At 36.3% G+C, this 24,365-nt stretch overlaps 2 protein-coding genes across 10 annotated transcripts in view; both read right to left on the bottom strand.

Moving 5' to 3' along the window:
• LOC131678342 (uncharacterized) overlaps positions 1-5,681 on the bottom strand; it is a 30,610-nt gene extending 24,929 nt beyond the window's left edge. The window contains exon 1 of the mRNA XM_058958417.1: positions 2,523-5,681. The gene's annotated coding sequence lies outside the window, so the exon portion shown is untranslated. The remainder of the gene's footprint in view (positions 1-2,522) is intronic.
• The window catches only part of LOC131678338 (putative uncharacterized protein DDB_G0282133), a 2,723,618-nt gene that overhangs the window by 2,674,716 nt on the left and 24,537 nt on the right, over positions 1-24,365 (bottom strand). Inside the window, exons 2-3 of one of the 9 annotated variants that reach the window (XM_058958406.1) lie at positions 22,584-22,706; positions 22,338-22,520 (exon numbers count right to left, since the gene is read on the bottom strand). The exons of the other annotated variants lie outside the window; for them this stretch is intronic. The gene's annotated coding sequence lies outside the window, so the exon portion shown is untranslated. The remainder of the gene's footprint in view (positions 1-22,337; positions 22,521-22,583; positions 22,707-24,365) is intronic. 9 annotated transcript variants of the gene reach the window in all.

Raw genomic sequence — 24,365 nt, 5'->3', positions numbered from 1 at the left:
ACTTACGTGAACTCGATTTTCCGGATCCGAACAGTAATTCGGACGACCCGAATCTTTTCCTTGAGCTTAAAATGCAGAAAATGCCGCTTTATTCGTTCGGCGTGCTCAAGTCGCGTCCTGAACTTTACCTACACGTTATATATGTCTACCTGCAGTCTTGCCACTCCGGAGCTTTGTCGCCGTCGATTGTCACCGCCGCTAATTTAACAAATGCGTTTCCTTTGCTTGTATCACGGATCACACGCGAGTTACTTAGCACAACTTTTTTTTCTCGTCGCCAGTTTTAACATACAGCTACACAAAGTGGAATGGTCGACGGGGTGGAAACCGTATCGAGTTTCGGTTAAAATAACGATGTAAACACTTTGAAGGTTGAAAGTCAAAAGAGACCAGCTCTATATTTGTTTGATGCTTTTAAGCTAACGGTCTTAATTGGTATTGGTGTCAGAGAACACCGTAAGTTCATTTGGCCTTGTTTTATAGTAAAACGTTGTATAACAGTTTATGATACACTGTACTAATAAGTAACGTTTTGTTGCTGATGTAACAGTAATGATGGTGAACAATTTTCAGACAGGGATACATGGTGTAGATCAATATTGGGAAACGGGTACATGGAGTGAAAAAGGTGCAAAACCACTAGATTAGATTAATCTGCATTGAAACTATATACATAAAACTAAATCAGCGAAATGTATTATGATTCATTGCGCTGTCGAAATAAAATAAGTGTTTAGCAAAACGTAAAACGTGTTGCTATATAAATTTAGCACCAAAGATATACTTTTGGTTGGATAGTTTGGGTCCGAGTTCTAGTGAGTCGAACATTACAAAATCTGCTTTCCACGCTCGCGATAAGCGCGGATATTAGCGGTAGACAATTGGTTCACCAGTTTTATTGTTGGTCCATTTTAGGAGTCGACAAGCCGTGCCCAATGCACAATCTTCTATTATTCATCTATTGGTATTTTTAAAAGCATCCTCCCGTAATACACAAGAAAATTTATAATGCTATATAACAAACTTAGTCGACACTAAATGGATGATCAAACAGAATTCCGAGGTATAAAATGTATCCAATTATCATTGTAATTCCAATTATCCAATCATCGAATCTAATCCAATTATCATTATAATTCTGCATTGACCCTTGATGTGTATCAATCTATCTCTGAGCCCGAAAAAATTGAGAAAAAATATGAAGATGGATAAGAACATAGAATATTTCTTCAAAAATCTGATGCTTCTTCAATTCAGTGAAACTTGCCCCGGCCTCCCCTATGCGTTACCAATGTATACAATTTTACCAACATTTGTTATTACGTAAGGACAAGGTACATGGATGCTGGTAGAGAACAAGGCAGTCGTAACTGTGCTGGTTCTCAGGTGAAAAAGGATGGGGCATGGTACAAAGCTTTCGACCAGTTCATATATCTTGCCACACTAGTGACAAGTGATAATAATGTTAGCAGGCGCTTCAACTATAATTAAAATTTATGTTTAGTTAAAGATCTGTAGCTTGCATATATGTGCACAAAACTTGATCCGCACACATCTCTGATACACCCAGTTGCCATCTATGCCCATGATGCAAGGATCCCAAAGCAGACAGTGGTCAGTGGTATTTGAGAGGATTCAGCAATCAACAATTAAATCGGGGGCAGAGAAGAAAATGGAAAATAGTACAGACGTATGCTATCACAGTGCAAACATAAAAGACTGATAAAACGCGATTATGTAACTGGGCTGGCCATGTAGTATGAATACCGGAAAGATCAGCTAAAATCATGTCCTACAGAAAACTTGAGAAGGTCGTTAATTTTCGGGTTGTGCGTGATGCTGGTGTGCAAAGGCTGAAGAGTTGCCGCAAATGACCGGCACTTGTAAATCTGCAATACATTAGGCCATAATTCGTAGCACCTGATATTCGATGCTATTCTCTAATCAGATGTAATGGCTATTCTCTCGAAGCACATAATACTAAAAATGGATGTAATCCACTAGGGGCATGCAAGATTAATCGGAATATCTGGAGCAATTAAAAAAAAACTTGGATTTCGATTTTGGACGTGTATCATAACAGATTTAAGAATAAAATAGCTTTTGATATCGATTCACCCCCCCCCCCCCGAGAATTCGCGCTGCATCAATTATCCTTCATATACTATAGAAATCTTAATATACCCGACTAGTATTTGTTGCTTGTCCAGGTTGGGACCTCAAATACTGAGTTTCTGGACTATATGGGTAACATATGAATTCCAAACACCTGATATCAAGGAAGCACGTAAAATCGCAAACGGAATTCTAGAAAACTCTGACTGAGACATATTTCGAATAGAATTATTAAATTTACGAAATTGATTACAGATAGTCCCGACTAGGTTTCCAAATATTATGTACTAAATCAAATGACTATCGGTTTCTGAGCACATAAAATTCCGGATAATTTCAAGTTAGTTTCCAGTTTTCGAGTAAGATTCTAATCTTGCATAAGGCTTTTAACTTAAAATAATACTCACAGCAATACACAGAGTGTACTATTGCATTTTTCTGCTGCAACTTTGTATTGAATTTATCCATTTTTAGTGCGACCAGCCAATAAAAAGAAACTTCAAACGAGCAGATGTGCAATTTTTTGACACTATTTGCTCTTTTCACGCTCGTAAAAAGTAACTCAAAATTGAGTTTAATCCCACCCATTTCCAGATAAAGTGGAACAACCCTTAAATTGAGTAATTCCAGAGTTACTCAAATTTGAGCAAGCCTGCCTGAACCAAAAACTGAGTAATTATTACTCGGTTTTTGAGTACAATATAATCCACACTAAACCTAAAAGTGCGTCACTATTACTCAGATTTTGAGTTGAAAATTACTCAAATTTTGAGTTCAGTACAACTTTAACAAAACCAAAAATTGAGTGATTATTACTCAGACTTTGAGTTGAACATTACTCAAATTTTGGGTTCAGTAGAACTTTAACAAAACCAAAAATTGAGCGATTATTACTCATATTATGAGCAGAAGCTTACCCAATTTTTGAGTAGACAAAAAAGCCAAAAATTGAGTTGAAATTTCTCAGAGTTTGGGTAGAATGATACTCAATTTATGAGTGCAATATTTCATTAAAACCCAGTAAAGTTCAGCCAGAAATGAGTCAGAATTCCAGCTGGTTCCAGTTAGTATTCCGGCTCCAGTGATACAAACGATTCTAGTTAGAATAGGTTGTGTCACTGGAGCTTGAATACTAACTGGAGCCAGCCGGAATCCGGCTCATTTCCGGCTGAACTTTACTGGGAAACACCCGGATCATGACTTGGAATTCTAAATCATTTCTTTCCGGAGTTCAACTGAAGTGCAACAACCGATTCCTATTTAAACTGGTTCACGATCGATTGTTGCATCTGAACTGGAGCTAAACCTATTTTCATCCAGTGAAGAAATTGGCCGTAAAAATTTTGTTTTGGATGTAATACAATCCAGGCTTTCTTTTCTCATGGAATATTTTTACAATAATACTTAAAGAAACTTCAGTTTATTAAATTTTATGTTTTTTTTTGTAAGTATAGCGTAAATATTACCTCGTAACTTCATTACCGTTTCAGTATCCACCACTTCTGAAATGTTCTGCATGCAGGTTGCTCAAATCCACTCTTAAAATTTAAATGTATTTTACCACAAACACTACAATTCTACACGCTCGTAAAAAGTTACTCAGACTCTGAGTAGTTTTTAACTCAGTTTTGAATGATGTTCGTGAACGTCAAAAATTGAGTTGACAGGTATAATATCTCTGAGTAACTCTGACTCTCTTTTTGGGTATTACACAAGAAACCGTTTTGGAGTTACCAAATGGAAAAGCCATTTTTCGCCAAGTTAAAAATTCCAAGCGTCATCCGCCATTTTCCATTAGTAGGTACAGGCTCGTTTAGTTATCGTTCAGCTTTTTAAAAATAATTTGTTCAAATATTTATAATAGTTGGAGCTACACGCTCGTAAAAAGTAACTCAAAATTGAGTTTAATCCCACCCATTTCCAGATAAAGTGGAACAACCCTTAAATTGAGTAATTCCAGAGTTACTCAAATTTGAGCAAGCCTGCCTGAACCAAAAACTGAGTAATTATTACTCGGTTTTTGAGTACAATATAATCCACACTAAACCTAAAAGTGCGTCACTATTACTCAGATTTTGAGTTGAAAATTACTCAAATTTTGAGTTCAGTACAACTTTAACAAAACCAAAAATTGAGTGATTATTACTCAGACTTTGAGTTGAACATTACTCAAATTTTGGGTTCAGTAGAACTTTAACAAAACCAAAAATTGAGCGATTATTACTCATATTATGAGCAGAAGCTTACCCAATTTTTGAGTAGACAAAAAAGCCAAAAATTGAGTTGAAATTTCTCAGAGTTTGGGTAGAATGATACTCAATTTATGAGTGCAATATTTCATTAAAACCCAGTAAAGTTCAGCCAGAAATGAGTCAGAATTCCAGCTGGTTCCAGTTAGTATTCCGGCTCCAGTGATACAAACGATTCTAGTTAGAATAGGTTGTGTCACTGGAGCTTGAATACTAACTGGAGCCAGCCGGAATCCGGCTCATTTCCGGCTGAACTTTACTGGGAAACACCCGGATCATGACTTGGAATTCTAAATCATTTCTTTCCGGAGTTCAACTGAAGTGCAACAACCGATTCCTATTTAAACTGGTTCACGATCGATTGTTGCATCTGAACTGGAGCTAAACCTATTTTCATCCAGTGAAGAAATTGGCCGTAAAAATTTTGTTTTGGATGTAATACAATCCAGGCTTTCTTTTCTCATGGAATATTTTTACAATAATACTTAAAGAAACTTCAGTTTATTAAATTTTATGTTTTTTTTTGTAAGTATAGCGTAAATATTACCTCGTAACTTCATTACCGTTTCAGTATCCACCACTTCTGAAATGTTCTGCATGCAGGTTGCTCAAATCCACTCTTAAAATTTAAATGTATTTTACCACAAACACTACAATTCTAGCTCCAACTATTATAAATATTTGAACAAATTATTTTTAAAAAGCTGAACGATAACTAAACGAGCCTGTACCTACTAATGGAAAATGGCGGATGACGCTTGGAATTTTTAACTTGGCGAAAAATGGCTTTTCCATTTGGTAACTCCAAAACGGTTTCTTGTGTAATACCCAAAAAGAGAGTCAGAGTTACTCAGAGATATTATACCTGTCAACTCAATTTTTGACGTTCACGAACATCATTCAAAACTGAGTTAAAAACTACTCAGAGTCTGAGTAACTTTTTACGAGCGTGTTTGTCAAGCGCAAGTGAAGTAAACGTTGCACAAGTTGAGCAATGCAGTATATATAGGTGTGGCAGAACATACGGTTTGCTAATGTTAGTAACAAAAAACGCTTTTAATCCACCTAACAGTGTGATGAGACATTTCTTATAACTCTTATCACTCTCTTCGGATATTATATCGTTTGACAACATTTAGAACTTGATGCTTCGCGATGTTTTACATTTCTTATAAAAGAAATGTATAGAATTCGCTCAAACTTTCAAGATTTTTTCCGAGGCCCGGAGGGCCGAGTCTTATATACCAATCGACTTAGCTCGACGATTTGGGACAATGTCTGTGTGTGTGTGTGTGTCTGTGTGTGTGTGTGTATGTAACGGACAAATTCTCATTCGTGTTTCTCAGCAATGGCTGAGCCGATCTTATCCAAACCAATTTTAAATGAAAGAACTAAAAAACAGTATGAACGCTATTAATTTGTTTTTGATTCTGATGTTTAGTTTCCAAGATATGAATGTTTGAATGCGTAAAAATGGCGTTTTTTGCAGTTTTTTTTTTAATTATCTGCCGAAATTGACAATATAGATTAACAATTTATATGTTTTTAGATAGCTTTAACGAATACCTTTCGAACAAGCTATAGATTGTTTAAATCGAACTATTATCAAAAGAGATATTTAACATTAAATGCGGACGAAAGATTTTTATCATTTCCCATTGCCAGAAATTTGACCAAAAACATGTAATCTATTATTAACGCCAAAACGGCTTATTTTAGGTCAATAGTATCTTCGGAGAATATAATGAAGGCAATATTCCCTTTCTTTTGGTATTGTGCTTTTGCTGATTAATCTTCCTATGAGTGAGATATTTTCACAAATTTTCTTGGAAGTGATTATATCGAAATGATGTCTTCAGCAAATTTGTAGCTCTTACTTGTGCAAATAAATTTACTGAAGACTTCAAATATCTATTTTGAATACTTTAAAAGTTATGGCTTGTTGTTTGTGGATTACTCTTTGTCGCCTATTTATTGTTCAATATAGTAATAATCCATTGAAATAAGCCAAACATTATTTCAATAAAACGAATTTTGTATTTCATTTTTCTATCTACAACCGCTAGAAATAATCACCGAACACTTTCAAGTTGTCTGGAAGGAACTTGATAACTTATCAGTGCAAAAATGTTCATTTGTACGAACCTTCTGACTGCAATTTTTCTAACTTATAACCATCGGATCGATCTGAAAAATATCGGAAAATGAAAAGCGAAATAAATAACTACAAGCAACGGCGTAGCCACGAGAAGGTTTTGGGGTTTACAACCATACAACACCCCCCCCCCCCACCACACCCAACAAAAAAAATTGGATTGAAGTTGAAAATTTATTGATGCTGACTGATTTAATTCAATATTACAATAACAATTATCTGATCCGTACATTGATAACCTGTTGTTGTAGACATCATGAGGACGTTTGATAAATTGTCGGAATGGGGTCCTGATATGTAACTGATCTATTGGTTTTGATTTCACAGTTGTCCAATTGCATCAATATCAAATTCCTGCCTGAAAACATTCCAATAGAAAATTCCAGAGTTCTGTAATCAATCATAATCCTCAGATTTATTTTCAAATTGAACTCGTTTTTGTTGAGATGTACTGTAATAAGGGTCTTTATTTAATAGGAAGCGAAGTTAAAATTGATTTAATGAAACATAGAACTGCTCACCAAAAAAAAATGCATAACTTTCAACATTTGCTAAAAATGTTTTTGCCTTTCTCATTCACTCTAAAATTCGTCAATCTAATCCCGACCTGGAGGGCCGAGTGTCATATGCCAATCGACTGAGTTCGTCGAGATCGGAAAATGTCTGTGTGTGTATGTATGTGTGTGTATGTGTGTATGTGGAAAAAATGTGACCTCTGTTTCTCAGAGATGGCTGGACCGATATGCACAAAGTTAGTCTCAAATGAAAGGTACAACCTTCGCATCGGCTGTTATTGAATTTTTTATTGATTGGACTTCCGGTTCCGGGGTTACGAGTAGAAGAGTGCAATCACGCAGCAAATTCCCATATAAACTGAAATGAAAAAATTTCAAAATCAAATTTGTATTTTAGATGCCAAATGACTTTAAAATGCATGAAACATTGAGATGTTTGACAAAAATTGACTTTTTTAGACTTTGGTACATTTTTGCCTTTCTCATATAGAAAGGTTATGCAATCACTCTAAAAATCTTCACTTATACCGGCCCGAGGGGGGGTATGCAGTTAGGGGTTGCTACTTTAAAATTAAAACTAGTTTAAAATTTCTTAACAAGTTGAAAATTTTCGGCAAGACCTGGACCTCCCGGATCTTTCTCCACGATCCGCCGCTGGTTTCAAGCGATGTTTCAATGTCACATAGTATCTCAAGATCGTGGCTGTCGATCGATTGTATGTATGTGCAAATCGTACTGAACATGTAATATTAATTTCCACCATTGTATTGAACATAACCAGCCATGGAATCGTAGTCTGGACAAATGAGAAAAGCACAATTGCACCACTAGGTGGATTAAAACAGGTTTTTTGGGAATGCGTCGAGTTGAGACGAAAACGTAATATGATTAATAACGAGGATAACACTTTCCGAATGTAGAAAGAAATTTATGAAAAATGACGATTTTCATTCGACTCTAGCAGGTTCTGATTTTTGTTGTATGACCAATTATATGTATAGGTCAAATGTTTAAAAACAGTAATTTAAGGTCAAGATAGCATCATTTTGAAACCGCCAATTTCGGAGGTTTAGTATCTTCAATGAGTTTTATAAACGTGAAACAGCGCATCATTTGATAAAATAATTTTGACGGTATATCGTCCAAGAAGTATTTATGGTGAATTTTCTCAGGTTAATATTCATGACTACAAATAAAGTCTCAACAAATTCGCTAAAGACACGAACCTTGTTACTATTTTCTGGAAAATAATTCTGCATAATTTTAAAACTTTAAAATTTATGGTTTCGGAATTATGCCGTTTGGACAGTAAGATCGATTTTCACCAAACCCCCACCAAACCGAATTTCTGGCTACGCCGCTGATTTCAAGTAAGTAGAAACAATGTCGTTCTACACTCGAAAGAAACTTCTTCGAATGCTGAATATCTATTATAATACATTGACACCCCAATTTTATCAGCCAAATATGAATTGCCAAATATGATTTTTTTATTGCATCGAACTACAACAATTTTTAGGTAGCTGTCAAGGTGTTATTTTATAGACTTCTTCCAAAATTTGGCGAACCTATTCCAATTCGTATACCAATTAATTGGTATACTTAAGGGTTTATATGTTGCAGATAGAGAAAATACTGAAGTTTTCAGCTTTTTTCCTACGCAATATTACGAAAGCTTATTAATCAATTTTTCCTAATATGTTTGTGAAAATTATAAACTATTTGAAATATTTTAATAGTTTAATTTTTTATTTAATCGTGATTTTTTAATAAATAGTGACCATCGCTTCACAACGTAGTCTATTTTTCATGGCTTGCGGTGAGCACGATCTCTCGAATTGCTGAACTGAAAATTATGGAATTGAAATTAATTTTTAGTGTTCTTTACAGATTTAACTCGCCGCGCAGATAGCTCTGAATTAGACCCCCTGGTGCCCTAAGACGATTTCGCTAGATTTTCGGAGCACTGTGCACCCAGTGCATTAACGCAAGTGACGGAAGGTTATCGAAAAGTTTCGTGAAAATGAAAATTTCAGTAATGATGATGATTTTCCCAAACGGTTCGTTTTCGAGAGCTTTTTATTTGTTCTTTGGCATTAGGATTAGCGATAATAATTCAAATCAAGGATACTACTGGGAAGTCACCTTTAGAAAAAGTCGATGTCGAAGTAAAATTTGGAACTATGCACGCATGCACTTCAGGGATAGCGTGATATCAGGAGCTGCGATTTCATTTCAACGCTTTTTTGTGAAAAGGGCGATACTCACAAATGTAAACATAAGGCTTTTTTCATACATGCGAATGATTAACAAATAACCTTTTTAGGAAAATTCAGTTTTCCCACCACAATTTAGATATTTTATTAACAGAGCATTAACAATAATTCGATGGTATTTCTATTTTATGGGCCATTTTTTCGCTTTCCTATTGATTTGGTTTGAGATTTCTAGCACTGATGTTGTCCTATGCTGATTTGAGCGATTCTCTGAGTCCTGCCACTATCCCATGTAGTATGTGTTATCAAAAACATCGCGAAGCATCAAGTTCTAAATGTTCTCAAACGATATAATATCCGAAGAGAGTGATAAGAGTTATAAGAAATGTCTCATCACACTGTTAGGTGGATTAAAAGCGTTTTTGATAACACATACTACATGGGATAGTGGCAGGACTCAGAGAATCGCTCAAATTAGCATAGGACAACATCAGTGCTATCTCAAACCAAATCAATGGGAAAGCGAAAAAATGGCCCATAAAATAGACATACAAACGAATTATTGCTAATGCTCTGTTAATAAAATATCTAAATTCCTCAACCAATGCATTGTGGTGGGAAAACTGAATTTTACTAAAGGGGATATGTATATTGTACTGAGCCAAAAAAAACATTTAACCTATACATATAATTGGTCATACAACAAAAATCAAATTCTCATCAAAATCGATCAGGACCTGCTAGAGTCGAATGTAAATCGTCATTTTTCATAAATTTCTCTCTACATTCGGAAAGTGTTATCCTCGTTATTAATCATATTACGTTTTCGTCTCAACTTGACGCATTCCCAAAATAAAAACCCGTTTTAATCCACCTAATGGTGCAATTGTGCTTTTCTCATTTGTCCAGACTACGATTCCATGGCTGGTTATGTTCAATACAATGGTGGAAATAAATATTACATGTTCAGTACAATTTTCACATACGAACAATGGATCGACAGCCACGATCTTGAGATACTATGTGATACTGAAACATCGCTTGAAACCAGCGGCGGATCATTTAGAAAGATCCGGGAGGTCCGGGTCCTGCATAAAACTTTCAACTTGTTAAGAAATTTTAAACTAGTTTTAATTTTAAAGTAGCAACCCCTCACTGCATACTCGCTCCGGGCCGGTATGTTCACATTTTTTCCACATACACACACATACATACACACACAGATATTTTCTGAACTCGACAAACTGAGTCGATTGGCATATGACACTCGGCCCTCCCGGTCGGGATTAGCTTGACGAATTTTAGAGTGAATGAGAAAGGCAAAAACATTTTTAGCAAATTTTGAAAGTTATGTATTTTTTTGGTGAGCAGTTCTATGTTTCATAGACATTAAATCAATTTTAACTTCACTTCCTATTAAATAAAGACCCTTATTACAGTACATCTCTACAAAACCGAGCTCAATTTGAAAAGAAATCTGAGGATTATTATTGATTACAGAACTCTGGAATTTTCTATTGGAATGTTTTCAGGCAGGAATTTGATATTGATGCAATTAGACAACTGTGAAATCAAGACCAATAGATCATTTACATGTCAGGACCCCATTCCGACAATTTATCAAAAGTCCTCATGATGTTTACAACAACAGGTTATCAATGTACGGATCAGATAATTGTTATTGTAATATTGAATTAAATCAGTCTGCATCAATAAATTTTCAACTTCAATCCAATATTTTTTTTGGGTGTGGTGGGGGGGGGGGGGTTGTATGGTGGTAAACCCCAAAACCTTCTCTTGGCTACGCCGTTGCTTGGAGTTATTTATTTCGCTTTTCAATTTCCGATATGTTTCAGATCGATCCGATGGTTATAAGTTAGAAAAATTGCAGTCAGAAGGTTCGCACAAATGAACATTTTTGCACTGATAAGTTATCAAGTTCCTTCCAGACAACTTGGAAGTGTTCGGTGATTATTTCTAGCGGTTGTAGATAGTAAAATGAAATACAAAATTCGTTTTATCGAAATAATGTTTAGCTTATTTCAATGGATTATTACTATATTCAACAATAAATAGGCGAGGAAGAGTAATCAACAAACAACAAGCCATAACTTTCAAAGTATTCAAAATAGATATTTAAAGTCTTTAGTAAAGTTATTCGCAAAAGTAAGAGCTACAAATTTGCTGAAGACATCATTTCGATATAATCACTTCCAAGAAAATTTGTAAAAATATCTCACTCATAGGGAGATTTATCAGCAAAAGAACAATACCAAATGAAAGGGCATATTGCCGCCATTAAATTCTCCGTAGATACTATTGACCTAAAATACGCCGTTTTGGCGTTAATAATAGATTACATGTTTTTGGTCATATTTCTGGCAATGGGAAATGATAAAAATCTTTCGTCCGCCTTTAATGTTAAATATCTCTTTTGATAATAGTCCGATTTCAACAATCTATAGCTTGTTCGAAAGGTATTTGTTAAAGCTGTCTAAAAACATATAAATTGTTTATCTATAATGGCAATTTCGGCAGATAATTTAAAAAAAACTGCAAAAAACGCCATTTTTACGCATTCAAACATTCATATCTTGGAAACTAAACATCAGAATCAAAAACAAATTAATAGCGTTCATACTGTTTTTTAGTTCTTTCATTTAAAATTGGTTTGGATAAGATCGGTTCAGCCATTGCTGAGAAACACGAATGAGAATTTGTCCGTTACATACACACACAGACATTGTCCCAAATCGTCGAGCTGAGTCGATTGGTAGATAAGACTCGGCCCTCCGGGCCTCGGGAAAAATCTTGAAAGTTTGAGCGAATTATATACATTTCTTTTATAAGAAATGTAAAATATGTTAACAGTCCAGAAGCACAACGGGTCGACGTCGCAGCGTTCACACGATTCAATAGGGCCCCTTACACGAGGCGCTAGTAATGTCATTACTGAGTAGTAATGTCACCTTTAATGATCGTGTAAGGTGAGTAATGACGGAATTCCCATACAATTCTAGTAATGACACTACTTAGTAATGACACTTTTATTGCGCGTGTAAGGGCCCCTAATGGGAACCGAACGAACGTTATGATGTAAGCAAATCGATTTATTCTTATATCACTCACACACCACTCATGTAAGATTCATCTTACGGATACCAAAGTGCCGTCTTACCCCTACCTGTATATACTACATTGCAAGTTGAGTAAAAAGATATACAATTTCAAACTCAACCGAAATGACAGTATCTGAGGGCAGATTTTTTAAACATTGAGAATATTTGGTAATGCAAAAGTAAATATAACACGCAGCAAGTGTCATTCTGGTCAAACTGTGGTTCGGAAAAGCACGGTGTATTTTGATCAGATACGTCAGATAGTACACGTTCGCCCTTACCCGGTCAAACCATTCGGAATTTGATTCGGAATCCTGAATGGAGTCAGTATGGATTCCAAATCAAATGCAACAACCGATTCTGAGTCGGAATCGGTTGTTGCATTTGATTTGGAATCCATAATGACTCCATTCAGAAATCCGAACCGGTTCCGGAATGAGTTTAACTGGGTAAGAACCATCCCCAAAATATTTACACGGTTGAAAAAAGTACCAAATACTGGGTAAAAGAAGGACCCAGTTTCAGATTTAATTCCAGCTGTCACAAATTGTGTGCTTTTTTAAATATGAAACTGGGTATAATCAAAGATTAACTCAAGATTACTAGGTCCCATACAAAACATTCACAAAATACGGTTCAGTAACCGTGAACCGGTGAACTCAATAATAGTAAGCTTTTGCTGCCCCCTCGTTAATAGGCGTCGGTAATATTGAGAATGCGTCGACAAAATGCTATGGTTACGACCCAAATCAAAGTCGTGAACAATCTTGTTATGAAAAAAGTTGTCTATATCGACGTGTAAAATATATTACAAATATGCTTCCTATTAAAGGCCTATTTCTAGAGCATTGATAGCCACAATTATTGCTGTGTGAGCTCGCCCGTTTCGAATAGTTTGTATCCTGAACCGGTAAATTTTGTAATAGAAGTAAGACAGGTCGCAGTTTAATTTCTCAGTGGTTTAATATTTACTTGACTTTTCTGCAAAATATAAGACAAAACATTGGTACAAGAGTTTGTTGCGGAGTTTGATGTAAAATATAGCAGTTGTTAGCAGACAAATTTATTGATCAATTTATCGATAGTGGAAAGATATATTACTTAGTTGCTTCAACTAATTGCTGCACTTTGATAATCTCAATGTTTGTTTATTTTCCTGCACAAAATTTGCTTGTTATTTTCTTAATATCTAATTGTCATAGATACGACGTTGTTTCTTTATCGCAAAGCTTCGCTTCAGTTTATTGTGGAGCTGTCACTCTGACAGTGAACCGGGTTCATCGAGGGGTCGCATTTGGATGGTACATGGGAAACATCTGACTACTCTATCTTGAGTTTATCTTTGGTATAATGTTACCCATCGCAATATTACTATTCAATATACTTTTCTACGGCTCATGTACGTACACGTCACATGACACAAATACTACATCAATAGCTGTTGGAAAATAATAAAAAAAAGACGGCAAAATCAAATTGAGTTCTTGTCGACCGGTCTCACGAACAATTATGCATTTGCTTTTGCCGTCTTTGTTTATTATTTTCCACCAGCTAGTGATGTAGTATTTGTGTCATGTGACGTGTACGTACATTAGCCGTAGAAAAGTCTATGGGATGGTTTTCAACCAAGAAACTGCATTATGACGAGAACATTTCAAATGGGCACACAAACAAAACGTAAAAAAATCCGGTTAATACTTACTTCAAATGGGCACTAACATAGCTTTATACACACCTTAAACACAGAGAACAGATATATAAGCTGGAACAAACTTTCCAGAAAAACCTGTGTAAACATTTAAATGAAAATACGTTGAAACGCATACAGGTTCGCATGCGTGAATCGCCATTGTATCCAAGTTTGCACACAAGTCCTGTACAGCGATTGCTGGCCGATCGAAGCGCCGGCCAGTGACAAGTTGCTACTTGCTGTTGTCATTTCAAAGCGACAGTTTTATTTCTTACACAAGTTGAGAACAATACTTGCATGTCAGTTCTCAGTGCCTTAAATAAGCCGATTCTGAAGCCTGGCTATTCGTGAAATAATAGATTATCGAAAAGGCACATAAGCAAAATAACTTGTTTTGTTTATGTTCACTTTCACTTCCCCTCAAAAATTACCGGTCCATATACGCCAAACAACAAAACGGAAAAATTGTTTATGGGCCCTTTTCTCAATGAAAAAGATTATACTTGAATAGAAATGTACAGTAACAAAACCATGATTTTCACTGTGACAGTACAGTAATTTTACAATAATTTACAGTAAGTTTTAGTGTTATGCTACAATACAAAAACAATAAACTTTAACGTTTTTACAGTAAATTTCAATGTAAAATAGACTTTCACAGTGAAAAAGGGGGGTGGTTATGTATCTTAACATTAAAAAAATCAATTCTTCTCCTCACATTTTTTTCTCGAAAACAGTAAAATTTAATGTGAATGCACTGTATCAGTTTTTTGCTGCACAGTGAAATTTATTGTTACATGAAATTTTATTGTAAATCTACTGTGAGAACTTGGCATCGACCAATGTTGAAACAGCAATAACTATAATATTTATTGTTTTATGATTGTTTGTAGGGTAAATGCTATTGTAAAATTCTATCCGGGAAGGGTTCAAAAACATTCCAACACCGAGAAAGGGATCAAAATAAACGTCACATAATCATCTGCTATAAACAAAAGGGTTCACCCGCATGAACTATAAGCTAACGTCTCGCCGAAAAGGGTTTATGAGATAGGGCACAAAACTAGTGCGATGTTTCAAAAGGGACCAAAACATTTATCTGCAAAAATCGCTCAAAATGCAATTTTTTTAATAAATCTGGTATATTATTCGCAAAAATGGTGGATTTAACACGCCATTACGTTGTTTGGTCCTTATATCAAGCTCCTGTTCATAAATGGGAATATAAAATACGTGGTAATTTTTCAGACGACATTTTCTCAACATGAGCATATTGTATTTAATGCCTTATTAAATGTTGACGTCGAAAGTTCGTGAGACCGGCCGACAAGAACTCAATTAGAAGTATGATAAAAATATCACTCATAAATGGCTAAAAATACTTAGCGATTTTCGAACATTACAATATATAACGATTATGGTAACAATAAAGAATGGTAATAAGTAAAACATTGACTTTTATATTGGTAATTGTTATTCAGCGCTGAGTTCAGCGCTTACAATTGAAATAGTTATCTAGGTTAGTGTGGATTTTTACTAAATTATTCGCTTTGTTAATTGCTTGAATTTATTCTAGCCTTAAACAAAGTCAATGCTCTTTCTTAGCTTAATGCTAGGAACCAGAAGTACGCGTCTTCCGGGCTATCAAGTCAAAAATCAGGACAGCGATACCTGAACTCAGAGGAAGAGACGAAGACCAGTCACCGAAAAGCGACTAGGCGGGTTGAAATAGATGTTGACGAGCGATAGGCTATTGAAACTTTGTTCTAGGCTATCCGTCATAACATGGCGTTTGCTGTAAAAATAGTGTAGGAGAGTGAAGATCTCGACCAGGGGCGACGAAACACTTTACGCCTGAGTGGGTAGAAAGCATTAGTAAGGATTTTTTTCCCTTTTCGCAATGCACACGCTTACATTACATTCACATTAAGTCACGTTCGTTTATGCAAATGGAATTGTGGTACATCGATGTTTTCAAATGTGTGTAATGCGAGATACATGCGTTGCACATCTAAATTGTTTGAAATGGTTCAAAATTTCGAGTGAGACTCAGTTATTTTCGAGTGGGTAGTACTACCCATACTACCTACGCTTTCCGCCAGCCCTAATCTCGACAATCTTATGATCGGGGTGTATACGCCAACTTTCACTATTCACCTTAGATTAGCTTAGCTTAGGTAGACTGACCGTAATTGCACTTCGTGATTGACCGAATGAGTGAAAATGCACAATGAACCCAAAAATGATGCTTGGGAGGAGCAAATCGTTCTCATTGTACAGGGAAGGAAAGGAATGTTAGTTCGACACTCGCTGTTGATAGAGACCGAGGTTATCTCCGCATCTTCGCGAGAATCACAGGAAAGGAATTGTGTTAGTAGGAGAGGGGAAAAATCAAGAGATGTCTTGGTAGACAATACGATCTTAGCAATATACCCGAAAGCCGTTTGTGGTCAATTTCGGAAATTTTTATTGAGCAACTTGAACTCCGGACAGCCGGCCATCGGTAATGTTGCTTCTTATTTATAATTCCACGATCAATTTTAGCTTGGTTTTTTAGTATTAGTTTCCGTTTAACTTGAGCTTGTGTGATCGCTAACCGTTTGCTGACAAAAGAAAATGAACAAAATAGTCGCGAAAAATTTAATCGAAGGTCATAAACAAACCGAAACTACAGCAGGGAACTATCGATTTTATTCATTATTATTTTATTATTTTTAATCAAAAAAAAATACACTAGCAGCCAAACGCGCGCGTCGTTTGTTACCCTTCTCCAAGGATAGGAAGAATCGCATCGTTTTACGCTCACTCAAGGCTCATGCGCACTCACCTACCTCCGATGCTTTATTCTGTTTTTCTTGTTTATGAGTGTGCATCTGTTGAGCGCCCGATCGGCCAGAGCCAAGTGAATGTGGTATCTCACATGTTCGTATTTTTTCTCTCTTACGCTCACCTTGGATCGCTGCGAATTAGGTTCTTTCCGATACATGTTCGGAATTGTATCCGAACAATGATGATCGGATCCGTTCGGCAATGCGATTCTTCCTCAAAAATTTGGATCGCGATCTATGTTCGCCTAAATCGAAAATCGATTCAATTCCCACCGCATGCGAGCGGGAGCGGTGCTTGCGATTGTTTGCATTGACGCTGCCGCGGTGTTTTGTATCGATGGAGTGGTGTAGTGTCAGTCGAGTGCGTGTTTGTAATTTGCTAAGCGAGCAGATTGTCCCTTTGTACATCATCAGCCGCTAATCATTAACAGACTTTGGAGTTTTTGTTTTCAAGACAGCTTGATGTTTTGCATAATTTGTAGTATGATAGTACAGTAACTTGACTTTGTGGCCAAGCCGGGGTGCGCGGAATCGGTTTCTTTCACTAGGCTGTTCACAGTGATGTCATGTGGATCTAATTCGGAATGATGAGCGTTCAAGAATGGATCTGTTCTAAATATTGTTTTCCCGATGTTTTGATTGCTTATGCTTTTTGTGGCGCTTTTTGTTATTTCTGCTGTCAATCATCATATATACTAGTAAAGAATGTTTGATCTAGTTTGTGTTCCGTATTAACGGTCCTTACACGTTCAGTTGTTTTGTCAATACTGGAGCGTATTGACAAGGTTTTTCAACGTGTAATGGTATGGAGGAAGTATTGACGATATGTGTTTTTTATGTTTCTTGGAGGCTGTTCAATGATAGTACAGTAAGATTCCGTTTTTGGCACGTTCCGATTTTTGCAAGCTCCCTTTTCGGTACACTAAGATTTTGGCAACAAATGGGTTCCGTTTTTGGCAACATTATTGTTGTACATAATAGGTCTTTTAAAAATGTGCAATAGATATTTTTTGTATCAATTGATATCACATTTTACTTTATTTCGAAACATGGGAGTCATATTACCCTCAAAGGCGCAAATATTTTTTTTAAATTTTATGAAAATTGTTTCCTAGTTTCAATACATTACTGTGATAATTTTGAGATGTTTTGCGTAATATTGTTTTAAAACAGCGTTATGCGTTTAAGGGTTAACTATATTTTATGCTACACGTGTTATATTTATTGATTACAATGCATAGAAATGTATTATTTATGTATAATATAACTGGTAACAGTGTAACTAGTGTCTGACGGAATCAATTTTTATAGTAAGACCCAGAGTCTGTCCACTTTAGGAGTCAAATACAGAGGAATGCGCTACACTGAATAATAAGACTATTTCTGGAGAAAATTTTCAAAAGAACCTTTTGTTTGGACAGTTGAAAGTGATTTTTACAACAAAAATGGTTTTCTTCAAACCTAAATATCTTCAGGCATTACAATTCGATTTTCAATCTATCGAACTCGGTCACTAAAAACATGACGACAGTAACGCACCGGGTGGAGATATCCCAATTAGCTTCGACAACGTTAGTGATTTTTACACAAGTTGAACGCTAAAGATGGACGTCTGTTCTCTGTGGTATGTACTTCTCTTTCAGTAATAAGCTACTACTCAATGTTTACTTTCCGAAGCACAATAGAATTCCCCTAGAATCTTAGCAAAAATCCAGTTGCTTGGAAAATATAGCCGAAGACTGTCCAAATTGATAGTATTTATAAGTTCTTCAGTTCTACGCAGTTCTGTATCGTAAGTGTCCCAGTTATCGCAATGCACACCATTCTCAGCAGATAGCTAAGCTTTTACAGGATTGTCATCACTTCTTCCATCTGACACCACACAAGAACATTATTAAACATACAATTTTTTATATAAACTCAAAGATGTAATTCGGTTTGAGACTCCAAGTTTTCCTAATAGCTTTTCTGTGCTGTCTGAAGGCTTTTCACATTTTTTTGGATCTGACTCTAATGAGAACAGTTTAGTTTAAATTCTAATATAATTCACATAATACTCACAATCATAGAATTGCGACCTGGATTAAAATTCGCATCTTCGTAAAATTAACCATGTAACATTTTTCAAATTTGAATCTTAGGAAAGTATCTTTATACCGTGAGATTTAACCAATTTTCTCTGAAAGTATTATATAACATGGGGTGTACTATTAATATTAGATTCAAACTCAACTGATCTTGTCCGATTCAGAAATTCCAATCGATTTGAAAATACTGTGATTTTAAACAATTTGAGGCGGATCGAAATGTTGTTGGCCAGTTATCATGATTGGAAAAATATATGGCTACGAAAGTTGCACACGTTTTCCATCGCCGGTTTTTGAATGATGTCTATAAACAAATTCATTCACACCGATCACTCGAAACCTTTTATGCTAAACTTTTTTTTTGGTTTGTTTGTATCAAGAAACACTAAAAACCTCTGATTATCAAGAGTAATGCATCTATCAGAGTGCTACGACCTGCCCAATTGTTCAATAGCCCATAGTATAGGAAAGATAGACAAAGATAGTTTACATTTATGCGTTTTTATCAGTTTTCAATAATAATGCAATATAACGAAAATATTTATACAAATATCATTTTCACTGCTAACTGGAAATGTCCCTGGCAGCACTGCTCCAGCGGAATCCTTTCAGACTAATATCATTAACTGCAATGCTATAGATAATACAACTGTAAGCGTATACATGAATGGTTATAGTCCTAGTTACTAGCCTTATCTATTTTTGTGAACAAATCTTGCCTGAAACAAACACCAATAGTTACTCCGCCAGAACGGTGATCCTTGTTACTAAATATCACTCAATCCACATTCCAATTATTAGTTCCAAGAAATTTAATAAACTTAACAGCACTTCAGTGAAAATTTCGCTTGGTAAACTGTTTTTAAAATTTCGATTTATTTCATGCACACAAAAAGGTATGAACTTTATGCGCCGGACTCGTATGCCCTAGCACGAATGCGTTTTTGTTTGATCTCGTAACTGAGTCAGGTTTCAACCGAAACTGTTATCACTTAATTTATTTTGACATCAATTTGAGTTATAACCTGGGCCAGCTTCGTCTCAAGCCAAAACCACCTAAACGTGGATAATCATATGATTGACGCAAAAGATATTATCATTACAGTTAAAAACAAGAAAATTGATCAGTGACAATCGACACTTTGTCAATTTTATGCAAATGCATATCACCGGAAGTAGTGAGCTATATTCGCGCAATGATACGCTATAAAACGCACAACTATCGAGATTATTTATTGGCATAGAAAAGAAGACAAATCTAAGTTTCCTCTCGAATGCAGCGCATGGAAGGAGCCGAACGCGCCTGAACATTGAAAATTAAACTAAATCCAAACAAATCTAAACCAATGTACATTACCACACATCTTGTCTACATCGTAAGTACGGCATTTGTACATACAATGGTAGAGTTCAACTCGAGCGATAACATGCGCATGATAGAATTAACACGCAGCAAGGAAATGACTGCGAGTTGAACCTACACAGCAGAAACTGCCACTCCGTGCGGTGTCCAGGCGGACACTGACTCCTACCGATATTTTCAGGCCAGCCATATATTTCAATCGTTTAGTTTCAGGATTGCGCACGAAGATTTGGATCATTTTTCCGAACGAACATGTTCGCTGCCGAATATGTTCGATGGCGCTCATTACCTTACTGCATCGGCAATGCGGAACGCGTTAAAAAATTTTGCGATTTCCGATTCTCTCTCTCTTCGTAATCGCATACGGTGTGATGCGGAACGAGTTGTGTGGGTCTGTATCTTTTTAACGAGAGCGTTAACCCCCGACGATGTATAAGGAAACAAATTCATGTACGCTCATGGCGGTGAGCGAGTTTTCCGCACCTTGCCCTTCTCTATCAGCATACGACCAAAGATTCCATTCGATACCGCTACCACTCGAAACGACACTAAGTCAGGGTTCAACCCCAACCACTGTCAAAATGTATGAACTGACAGTGGTTAGTGCCAAAAACCCGACCCAGCCCCGGGTTCAAGCAAACATGGCATAAGGCGCCTGGTACCCCGGTTGGTACCGCGGGATAGGAGTTCTGTATTAGTTGTAAATGGCGACATAGTATGTCCCTATGCACAATAATACAGCTTTGCCAACCACGTAAAAGCTTTGCAAAAATAAATAAATAAATAAATAAGTCCCGGGTTCAAGCAAACATGGCATAAGGCGCCTGGTACCCCGGTTGGTACCGCGGGATAGGAGTTCTGTATTAGTTGTAAATGGCGACATAGTATGTCCCTATGCACAATAATACAGCTTTGCCAACCACGTAAAAGCTTTGTAAAAATAAACGGCCCGTTCAAAGGTAATTGGGATCTCACCAAAAGATGCCCTACTGTCGCCAGTTCGTTTAGTGGGCGAGTTTGACTGAACAAAGAGATTGCCAAATGGCTAACCGAAATGAAGCGTTTATGTAAAAACACTTCTTTTCGACATGCACAATATAACTCATGTTTACGCGAATTTTGGAAAAAAAATTCAACAACTCTTGTCTTGCGTCACTAGTAGATATTACAATATTGTCTATCTCGAGATAATCTAGCATTTCGTCGAGTTGTTACTAAATGGGAAACACTCTAGTGCGAAGGAAACAAAAATCACGACGCGGTGGCGCATGGCTGGAAAGTCGCAATATGGATTTAAGAAAAAATTCGCAATACTTCTATAAATTGGACATACAAACATCACCTTGACCGGATTTTCACTAGAGGGACTATGGATAAATAATCTGAAGGGTTTGGATAAAAATGATTATAAAGGTACTTTCAAAAAGTTGCTCCTTTGGTTCAATCGATTTGTAACTGGATTGGTCTAATAATGTGACATATGAAGGCAAACGAAGTACCGTTAGACAAGATCGTGCTGTCACCAGTCCAACGCCAATTGGAAAATAAATCCGTGCTGATAAATCTGTCAAGGCTATGAGGAAAAAAACACAGGTAGTGTTTGCGTGTGAAATTAATTACTTGCATAGATGTCATAGCATAAAACATACCACAAATCTAAATCGAATAATTGCAGACAATGGAGATAACCTGAGGCTAATTTTAATAATGAAAAACTGTAAACTAGGAGAAGTAAGGTGCTACTATTTTGATGCATTTGCTTGATGAACAACCTGTATCGCTCTCACATGTACCCAGGACGAGAAGATACTATCCTTTATTACGTATAGAGAAAGCACGGCGATTGTTTTGATTCAACTAGTGTGGTTGTCGAACGAAATTTTGTTTTGTTTTTGACTGAGTTCTATGCTATCAAAAAGTATGTTGTAGCAATGTGAATGTTTTGTTGCGCTTAATACGTTAAAAATATGACTATATCCTAAAAACTACAGGAACTGTACCTTCTGGTTGACTGCAAGATTCATTCGTTGTGGCAAATGTTATATTCGGTGTCCACATTTCACCATGAGCAAGCAGCATCATTAAACCACTTGTGAAAGCATTAAGAGCCAGATTGCTAGTTATTTGGCAGCCATCCTCCTCGAGCACAATTTGCTTAAATTCTTTCTTGAAAGTACGTGATCCTTAAATGTTTAAGTTATAATGGTATCATTGAAGTGAATATTTGTGTTCATAATACAATTTACCTTGTTCTAGCAAACTAGAAATATTTCCAACTGCAGGTACAACGTGGCGGGTTTTACGCGTAGCATCACATACTTTAAATATCGTCAATTTTTCCATATTGCTTACATTCGTCGACGGATTATCTACATTGAAGGAATGGAATGTTTTATGAATAAATATAGTTTATTATTTTCTTCCAGTGATTCTAAAGGTGCTCGGTCTACGAATTCTTCAATATCTTTACACATCCAGTCGTCTTCTGGCACGTCGTTGGGTGTAATTTCCATTTGACCTTTCTCATGTACATTGCACACTGTAATTTTGCTTCCCAAAACTGTTATTCGTCGTGATCGTTTGTTGTAAATAATTAGTTTTATCTGCATCACAAAAAAAACTTCACCGAAGTCGTCATGGTTTAGAAATAAAAAGTTATCCCTTGCGTAACTGTAGCCCATGTGAGTGCCTTTGTCCGCGTACATGTTGGAGCAATCGTCTAGGTTCAGATCACGTAACACATTTCTTGTACATCTTGGGAGATCTTCGATAGTTTCTGTGTAACTCTCGAGTATGAAATCGTTTTGAAAACGATTTTTCTGCATGTTTAGCCAACCTTGGTAAAATTGGTGCTGCTCGCTGCAAAACTTGGTAACATTTTTAAAATTGAGCGTACTTCTTAAGCTTCGTTTAAAGAAGCAGTGTTTTCTCTCGCAGTAAAGCGTGCAGTATGTCATCAGGGGACCCATCCATAGCATAAGTTGGGGATAGTGCGTACAAAAATGATGCTTGGGACGGAGAGGTACAGTGAACTCGGTTTCACGCATTTCAATGTATTCTGCTAAATCAGTTTCTAGTACTTGTATCTGCGGTTCTGCAACAACTGGAGAGGTTACCGTATCTGTGATCTTTTTGATTAATAACAACATTACAATCATAGGATCATTAAAATCTACTATTTTTTGAGTGAAAATAAACGGCATTATTTGTATAAGATGCCGTATGTCGCATGCTTTAGCTTTTATGTTTTTAGATTTACGAGAAAAATTGAAGTTTATCATGGTATTTATCTTCAACTGTTTGAAAACGCTATTCACTCTGCCCTGTAGGAAATTGGCAGATATTGTACGTTCACTAACCATTCTCTTGAATATAAGGAAAATATCATAATTTGCCCACCCTTCAAATATATCGTGGGCAACGCAAGGAGCAGTACCATAGTGAAAAACCTTGAAATGTCGAAGCTCGTTGAAAATCGAGTCTTTTTTTACACCTCGGAATGGAATCTTGTCAGGGTATTGTCTAATAACCGATAAATCCTGTTCGTTCGTTTCAGGTGTCCTTTTTCCGCTGAGCACAATGGATCCTTTATGAAAGAAGCGTGATCCATATAGCAGCTACGACAGAAATGAGTGCACCTAGAGAAATTTTCGACGAGGCCTGCAATCTGATGCGCTCCTAAATTATCGTTCATGGTTGTAAATACTGATCCAAAAATCTTTTCGATCCTACCATCAAATTGAACATCAATTCCATCGTCTTCTAACACTTTGAGGTCTTCCACGAGCCTTCTGAACACTCTGTCCATACCAAAGTAAGCAAAGTCTTTATTCTTACAAAGCAAAATGAGGTGAACATTATCGGTTAAAACTCGTAAGTGTGAATCTAAGTTACCAAAAGCCATATACACGCTAAGAAGCTTGTGTCGTGCTGTGGCGTTGCCGATCGCATTCACTATAACTTCCGCGGCATCTTGATAGATGAACAGATTTAAGGTTTTCTTATTGAAAAAGATGCTGTTCTTGAAT

This window comes from Topomyia yanbarensis, chromosome 2, assembly GCF_030247195.1.
Source record: "Topomyia yanbarensis strain Yona2022 chromosome 2, ASM3024719v1, whole genome shotgun sequence".
Classification (NCBI taxonomy): domain Eukaryota; kingdom Metazoa; phylum Arthropoda; class Insecta; order Diptera; family Culicidae; genus Topomyia; species Topomyia yanbarensis.
Note: the sequence above shows the minus strand (reverse complement) of the source record. Positions and strands in the feature narration are given on the sequence as shown.